The 9,024-nt window shown below is 40.9% G+C and overlaps 1 protein-coding gene and 1 long non-coding RNA gene across 2 annotated transcripts in view; one reads left to right on the top strand and one right to left on the bottom strand.

Moving 5' to 3' along the window:
• Window positions 1-9,024, bottom strand: part of pamr1b (peptidase domain containing associated with muscle regeneration 1b) — a 98,268-nt gene that overhangs the window by 25,249 nt on the left and 63,995 nt on the right. The gene's annotated exons all lie outside the window — the stretch shown is intronic.
• LOC107570360 (uncharacterized) lies at window positions 3,045-6,509 on the top strand. Its single transcript, XR_001607025.1, has 3 exons — window positions 3,045-3,208; window positions 3,402-3,517; window positions 5,089-6,509. It is a non-coding gene; the product is annotated as an uncharacterized lncRNA (long non-coding RNA).

The following is a 9,024-nucleotide window of genomic DNA, read 5'->3' as shown; positions in this document are numbered from 1 at the left end:
TTGCAGTGGCTGTGCTGGTTTGGGCCTCATTGCTAGCTGCAGTCATGTCCTCATCTCATACATAAAACACCTCTGAATCACAAATACTTGCTGAGGAACTCGTATTCACATAAAGTAGCCTTGTTGACAAGTTTGGGTGAGTAAGGGCAAAACCTGTAGCAGGCAGTATCACGTCTTTTGTAGCAGAAATAAACTGCCGCAGAAAAAGCTAGGTCCATGCAAAATGTAATGTGTAACTGCAACACTCATTTCAAATGTAGTGGAGTAAAGAGTACAGATACTCGTTCAAAAATGTAGTAAAGTAAAGAGTAAAAGTTGCTAATATCTTTGATACTCAGTACAACTACAAAGTACCTGAAAAGATACTCAAGTACAGTAACTAATTACATTTACTCCAATACTTTACACCTCTGCAGAAATGAGATATACAGCTCTCTGCTTGCAGCGCATCAGTCACGCTCATCAAGAAAGTGAGTGAAACACACACAAACACACATTATTTATCATATAATACGTCATTAACAGCGATTCACTTCCGTGATTTGGTATGATTGTATTCACATCAGCAGCAAACCGTACCGGAGTTCACTTGAACTGTACCCCAGACCACCCTTTTTAAGTAGACTCAGGTACGGTACGCGGGTGTGCACCCGAGTTTGGAAGACCACGTTCACATCATCCAAACGTACTGAACTCTGACATCAATCGAACCCGGGTGCGCACCAAAAGTGCTAGTGTGAAAGCACCCTAAGAAACCAGCATTTCATTCAGCATTTAAGTATATTCAAGTACATTCAATACATATTCAGAGTTTAAACATAAATGTGTTATGAAAACAACATGTTGTTGCAGTGTTTTCGCTGTCTGATTCAAATCGGATAATCAAAAGTGAAGTCTGATTCATTTAACATATCTTTATCGGCTGACTCGTGTGTTTTTTGTGACCCTGGACCACAAAACCAGTCAATAAGGCTCAATTGTTATTTTATTGAGATTTATACATCATCTTGAAGCTGAATAAATAAGCTTTCCATTGATGTATGGTTTGTTAGGATAAGAAAATATTTGGCTGAGATACACACAAAAAAAAAGAAGAAAAAAAAAAAGATTTTACGATACTGTTCACTTTATTTAAACAATTAATGTTAATTTAACACCATTGTATTAGATTTCTCATTCAAACACAATTGCATTGTGTTAAACTGACTTGAAACAGTTATGCTTTGGTTCAACTAAATGTTTTCAGTTTGAAAGAACATGTGTCAATTAAGTAGGTCAAAATAGCATTTGGTGCTTGTTCTGTTTACTTAAATCAAGTTAACCTAACACAATTATTTTCAACCACATTACTCCAATCCATTTGAGTTAAGATACATAAATGATTTTAGTTGTGTAAAAAAATCATTATATAATCTAGGAACAGGATTTCCACTTCCCATCATGCTTTGCACGGGGCTGGATATAGTAAATGTTCAAATAAAATATAATTTTAAATATAATAAAATAGTTATTTTATGCATCTTTTCTCAAGATGATACAATGAGGATACATATTAATGTTTAATGTTCTTTAATGTTTGTATTTAAAATAGTTTCTGGTGTGTTAGTGTTTTTGGGGGTTACCATTGTGGTGAAGTGTAGAGCATGTGCTTGGGTTGAGAACCTGCAATAAGATTTAAAGGTGAATTAACTAACAAACCCAACAACCAGTTGGGATGTCTCATATTCTGACAGTAAGAGCTATACTAAGGTTGTTTAGTATGCTGTAAATAGCTACTGCATCAGTATTTGAACATGGTTGTTTAACTTTAGTCAATTCAGTTTAGCATATCGTACATTATGTATTTGAGAAAATATGTCTTGTGTGTGTTATATGGAACCACTGTCCATAACTGAATTAAGTTAGATTAAAGTATCTTTTTGTTTGAGTGTGCAACTGATTGAAAATTAGGAATCTAAGGATGCAAAAATATCTAAATATTGAGAAAACTGCCTTTAACTTAAAATCTGCGGACCTGGATACAGGTCCAAAATCACAAAAACAATTGTTGTTTTGCTTTATGATACATAAAGCAGTAAAATGAAGCTTAGAAATGTATTCAACCCACACATGAATATCCGCCTAATGATTGCGAATAATTTTTCAGAAGAATGTGTATTTTTTATGTGTTTCACAAAACAGTCAAGTCATATATCACAAGAAAGCTCTTATTCTCAGGAATTTGACTATGTAGATTATTTCATTGTGTGACAATCACAGATCGCATGACCAATAGAATCGCGATGTGAAATTTGATACCTCTGAGGAAACATTCAGATGCATCACATTCCTGCTCGCACAATTGCTTCAGTCAGCCACAAACAGCCAAAAACTCTATATTTTCTTTTAGGTTAGGATCTCTTCTTTCAAACGAGACCATTTTCACGTTTCTGTGTGCTCGTATTGGTGAGAAATCCACTGTTTTGTCGCAGAAGTGCAACAGAAGCACACCAGAGAAAAAAAGATGCTCTTTTGGCAAACACGCGCTCTCCAAATCATAGCAGCTCTGGCCAGCGGCTCTTATGTTCTACAACTTTGGGCTACTCTGGACTGCTCAGTGGGCAGCAATAGGTCAGATTACACGCCACTCAAGCGCGCCGGCCACTCAGAGCCGTGAAATTTGACCCCCCTGGGTCAATAGACAGGAGGGGGAGAGAGAGGATCCGGGTCAGCGCTGGAGCTGTTTTGAGCGTGGGTCTTGTAGTTTTTTTGACTGTTTTGAAGGCGATAATGCACGCTGGAAGGCTAACACATCGGCGGCTCGGATAATGGCAATCTATGAAGATAATAATGAAAGTTATAGATGATGAAGAACGTTCAGTGGCGCGGTGGAGAGGAGAGGACGCTTGTCTGGTGAGCACTTATGCTGCTCAGTGGGCAGCAATAGGTCAGATTACACGCCACTCAAGCGCGCTGGCCACTCAGAGCCGTGAAATTTGACCCCCCTGGGTCAATAGACAGGAGGGGGAGAGAGAGGATCCGGGTCAGCGCTGGAGCTGTTTTGAGCGTGGGTCTTGTAGTTTTTTTGACTGTTTTGAAGGCGATAATGCACGCTGGAAGGCTAACACATCGGCGGCTCGGATAATGGCAATCTATGAAGATAATAATGAAAGTTATAGATGATGAAGAACGTTCAGTGGCGCGGTGGAGAGGAGAGGACGCTTGTCTGGTGAGCACTTATGAGCACTTTTGCTCTGTTTTTTATAGAATCATTATTTTGAAACGTAAAAGCACAGCTAACAATCTGATAAACGATGTATTGACAGTAAAGTACAGTACAGGATGCGTTTCAGTAAATATACATGGATATTATTACAGTGCTGTGTTGATACACAGCTATTTCTTTGTTTCACATTCTGAAGACCAGATAGCAGCCACGACCTCATGCCAGAAGCAGTTAGCGCGGAGCTAACAGCACAGCTCGTGTCTGATCTCCAGACAGGATGCTGATGCTGAGGCAGGCAGGATGCTGATAGAGGTAGGCTGCTGATGCCGAGGTGATGCAGGGGACTAAAATTATGCACATAAATGGAATGATATAAAGCTGGAGGATGTGGATTCTGTTTTAGATTTTAATAAACCACATGGATTTTACAATTTATAGAGTCTTGTGTCTCCTGAAAGAAAAAAAATTATTGTATAAAACGCAAAATTTGATATTTGGTATAATTCGCTTATGCCATTTTGTATATTACTACTTAGACAAACATAAAAATGAAAAATAAATTAAGTCAATAATCAAGAAAAGTGCTATGGCACATAGTAAAATAGAATTCTGGGGGCAATATGTTTTATAAAACCTGTTTTTGCAAAGGAAACTCACAAAGGCACTTTTAGATGCAAAAAAGGGACAATTTTACTCCCTTCGGTTATAATTTAATAACTCCTGTTTAGAAACTGTTATCTGAAAGATTCTTTTTTCTGGTACATCTTGGCACCTAGTGGAATCAAACAATATACGTTGCAGGGAGCTGGAGCAAATAGAAGCTGAATAACAGACTTTAAAAAAAAAATCAGAAGAAAAATCAAAAAGCGCCTATGTTTTTTTAGTGTTTATTGCAATATTTAAAACATATATGATGTTATTTATGAAGAATTACAATCATATTTTGTAGTTCAAAGGGTTTTCTATACAATGACACCATTGTTTTAATTTCCTCCATTGTATGTGTGTAGGGTAAACATTTGAAATTGGGTATGCCAAATTTAGGCGAAAATACACAAAAACGCCCCAGAGCTTGACCAATTTAAGTTCTTAGCAATGCATATTACTAATCAAAAATTAAGTTTTGATATATTCAAGGTAGAAAATTTACAAAATATCTTCATGGAACATGATTTTTACTTAATATCCTAATGATTTTTGGCATAAAATAAAAATCTATCATTTTAACCCATACAATGTATTTTTGGCTATTGCTACAAATATACCCGTGCTACTTATGACTGGTTTTAGGGTCCAGGGTCACATATTGGTTTTATTTAGCGTGATGAATCGTTTAAACGAGTCTGACTTGAATTTAACTTTGAACACTCAATGCCAACGTTAAATCCAAGATTCTTTGATTCTCTGAGTTTGTTCTTGTAAAGTGTTTACCCAAGTGTGAACACTCTTAAATATTGACTAAATATTTTGGCAGCGTATGTGGTCTGTCTGATCATTTTACGAGCTGCATCACTATGGCACGTTAAATGTTTACCATTTGTAGCTCAAATCACAACATTTAACAAAATAATACCTAAAAGTATTTGCTCATAAACTCATTTCGGTTTATAAAATGTGGAAAGTCAGCATTTTGTCTTTCATAATGCAAATTAAAAGTGTATAAGTGCTAAACTAAAATTCTGCATTATTATGTCCCAAAATGAATTAGTATAAACATTTTTAGTAATTAACTATTTTCAAAAAATTCAAAAAATCTAATATAAATCTAAAAAAAATCACCCTTTTCGAAATAGAAACTCACCCTGTACCAAATAATAGCCAGCTAATGTTAGATGCTTCAATGTATTATGCCTTTATTTACAGGAGCTGGTCTGTATTTACAGGAGCTGGTGTTTACGAAGAACACTCTGGAATGGATGAGCTGAGACCTGGAAAAGAGAGTTTTTGCATCTGTGCCCAGTCCCAAGCAATCAGATGTTGATGACCACAGCTGTTTATCTAAAAACGTTGCCTCTGTTGGAACACAGTGGGAAGACCACATCTTCGAAGAGCATTGTTACATCAAGAGACAACACAGTGTAACTTATGTAAACCAGTCAACGCAGTGCGATACTTTCAAGCCTCCTATTCTGATGAATGACCATGACTTAAATCTGTACACCGGTCTCCCACTCCACATATTTCATACCCTCGTAGCTGTTCTGCATCCCCATGGGAATCTGGCTTACCAGACTGAAATTAGACTGAAAATAGCCTGTGACGTCATCACCCGGCATGACCACAGTATAAAAGGGCGCCGGGAGAATACGTCATTCTCTTCTTCGTCTTCAAGGACTGTTTTGTTTGAAGTGTGCATTTCTGGTAAGAACGATTATTCTTCTTTACCATGGCAAGCACTAGTAAGGCGTTTAAGAAGTGTGTGGATCCGTGTCCTTGTTATTTGACACCTGATGACACACACGATCTTTGCATCTTTTGTTTGGTCGAAGAGCTTACACGATGTCCTCGAGGGGGCAGTTTGCGTGCACTGAGAGTTTTTCCTATAAAAAAGCTCCGCTCTCGTTTGTCTCTCTTTTCGAGGAAAGAGGGACAGCCATCATCTCCCCGTGGTTCAGGACCCTCCGCTGCTGAGGCACGGAGGAAAATGAGCTTGTGGGGATCGCAGATGGACCTGGTTGATGAGTTGAAAAAGGGTCTTTCCCTTTCGCGCTCATCAGTCACGGACGAGAGTGAGCTACTGGACGACGATGCTATCTCTCTTACATCGTCTGATCCATCGGCTAGTGCTCTGCTGACTCAAAGCCAGGATGAGCAGGAGATGTCAGATGAGGGCGAAGAAGTCGAGACTGAGTTCTCCCAATCCTCCTGCCCTGCGTATGATGAGCTGCTTGAGGTTATGGATTGCGCCACAGCAAGGCTTGACTTGGAAGCAGGCCAAGAAAGTGACGCCTAGTGGCAGCCTCAACAAGCGTTTTCTTTCTAGCCATAGCCCTCCAGCTCAGGTTAGGCTTCCATTTATTCCCGATCTCCACATGATCCCCAAGGCTTGGAAAAATCCATTCTCGTCTTGCATCCATAGATTCCAGCATACTAGTTATGCCAACATTGAGGGGATATGTGAGAATGGTTATGAGAAGATGCCCCCTGTTGAAGAGACGCTGGCCTGCTATCTGGGAGAAACATCTTCTCATAAGGCTCCATCCCTGCTGTTCAAACCCCTTGAGGATACATCTCGTTTGAATGGCAGGGCATACTGCATACTGCAGCAGGTCAGGCTGCAGCCTCGTTGCATACCATGGCGGTGCTTCAGGCTTATCAGGCTGATCTGCTGAAAGACCTGGATAAAGGTCAGGGTCTATCCCCTGATGAGGTGGCTGAGTTGTGTCGAACCACGGATCTTGCTCTGTTTTCTGACTTTTTAGGTTTGACCCCCCTGCTAAGTCGAAGCCTCCTGCTGTTGACCGATTATAGTGATTGTTTCACTCATCGGTACTGGATACAGGCTGGTGATAGCCCTCATCTTCGGCTTGGACACGCAGCCTGAGTCTTTCCTTAACCATCATGCATGTTCTCTGAGCTAGAGCTCCTCTCGCTGAGGCACTGAGGAGCTCAACACTCCATAGACGGTCAGGCCCGCGGGTCCTTCCTGTCACACTGCCCTTATGGTTGAACCAGTAATCGCCCCTCTGAGGAGTGGGCTTGAGTACACTGCATTCCCTGAGGTACGAGGGATTTGTGTTTCTGTGGAAACCCCTCTTGTATGCTTCTGCTCTGATGAGCAATAAGATCTGTATGCATGAATAGTTATTGGGTCCCACTATTTCTTCAGATTCTATCGGGTCTGGTTATTTGTGATCCACGCTCTGTATCGAGATGCATCGAGAGCATGAGACCTGTCTCTTATTGGGCCCTGCTGGGTTACCCCTTCTAATCTAGCGCCTCCTTCTGGTTGAGCTGAGAAGTGCTCATCTCACTGTGAGGGTTAGCTATGAGTCGCTCCCAGTATGTGCTGTAAGGGCCTCTTTACATATGCTGTAAAGAGCTTGAGAGCCGAGAGTGCTGCTCCCGAAATAACCCATTTGCAACAAACTGAGTGTTAGGTCCGTCTCTGTCACCTCCTTGAACAGTTGGACCCTGGGATATTGATCGCTTTGGTCAAGCTGGGTTCCTCTCTTTCCTCGCTAGGGGTTGATCCCTCTGCTCTTGAACTCTGTGGCAGTGACATCAGGTAGTTGGGCCGCTTGCTGCTTCCCTGATAAATAGATGCCTCTATTTGGGTCAAGCCAGGCAGTGCTCCCCTCACCTCGGAGGTTTGTCTTTGAGCCTGCTGCTCTCGATTGAGCGTCTGTGGACTTCTCTCATCGAGTCCTCCGCTTGTTTGAGCTACATTGAGTAGCAGCCTCAGGTTGTTAGGCCTCTCTCCACCTCCCTGTTGAGCCCCTCTCCTTGTGGGTTGAGCTTAGCAGTGCCCTTGGTGGTTTCATATGAGCACGCCCCTCTCAAACTGAGCATCTGAGTCCCCCTTCTATTTTTGAAGTTGGGCCTCTGCTCTTATGAGCTCCGGATAGCAATCATGCCAGGCAGCTGGGCCATCTCCTGCCTCCCTGGCGGGTTGCTTGTTAAGTGAGTTAGATGTGCTCCCCTCACCATTATGCTCCCTTCTTGGCATCTGTGAGCAGATGCTTCGGAGTCTGTTCTGCGAGCGTGCCACAGTCACGTAGGATTTAGACCGTATCATAGTACTGAGACTGTTCTCATTAGAGTTACAAATGACCTGCTCTTATCATCTGATTGTGGTTGTATCTCTCTATTAGTGCTATTGGATCTTAGCGCTGCGTTCGACACTATTGACCACAACATTCTTTTGCATAGACTAGAAAACTGACCGCCATCAATTCGTAGTAGTGAATGAAGAGGTATCATATCGATCACAAGTGCAGTATGGAGTACCTCAAGGCTCAGTACTAGGGCCGTTACTCTTCACACTTTACATGTTACCCTTGGGAGATATCATCAGGAAACACGGTGTTAGCTTTCACTGTTATGCTGATGATACTCAGCTCTATATTTCTTCACAGCCCGGCGAAACATACCAATTTGAAAAACTTGCGGAATTCATAGTCGATATAAAATACTGGATGAGTAATTTCTTACTGCTCAATTCAGAAAATTCTGTGTTAATTATAGGACCTAAAAACTCTGCATATAATAACTTAGAACACTCTCTAAGACTTGATGGCTGCTCTGTCAATTCTTCGTCATCAGTTAGGAACCTAGGTGTGCTATTTGATAGCAATCTTTCCTTAGAAAGTCACGTTTCTAGCATTTGTAAAACTGCATTTTTCCATCTCAAAAATATATCTAAATTATGACCTATTCTCTCAACGTCAAATGCAGAAATGTTAATCCATGCATTTATGACCTCAAGGTTAGATTATTGTAATGCTTTATTGGGTGGTTGTTCTGCATGCTTAATAAACAAACTCCAGCTGGTCCAAAATGCAGCAGCTAGAGTTCTTACTAGAACCAGGAAGTATGACCAAATTAGCCCGGTTCTGTCAACACTGCACTGGCTCCCTATTAAATATCATATACATTTCAAAATCTTGCTAATTATTTAATTACTACTCTCCAATACTTGAGCGAGCTCTTATCGCACTATATAGTCCTTCATGTCCACTGCGTTCTCAAAACTCTGGCCATTTGATAATACCTAGAATATCAAAATCAACTGCGGGCGGCAGATCCTTTTCCTATTTAGCGCCCAAACTCTGGAATAACCTACCTAACATTGTTCGGGAGGCAGACACACTCTGTCA

The sequence above is a fragment of the Sinocyclocheilus grahami genome, unplaced genomic scaffold (assembly GCF_001515645.1).
Source record: "Sinocyclocheilus grahami isolate Dianchi unplaced genomic scaffold, SAMN03320097.WGS_v1.1 scaffold1447.1, whole genome shotgun sequence".
Taxonomy (NCBI): domain Eukaryota; kingdom Metazoa; phylum Chordata; class Actinopteri; order Cypriniformes; family Cyprinidae; genus Sinocyclocheilus; species Sinocyclocheilus grahami.
The sequence above is the reverse complement of the archived record's forward strand: the minus strand, read 5'-3'. Positions and strand labels throughout refer to the sequence as shown.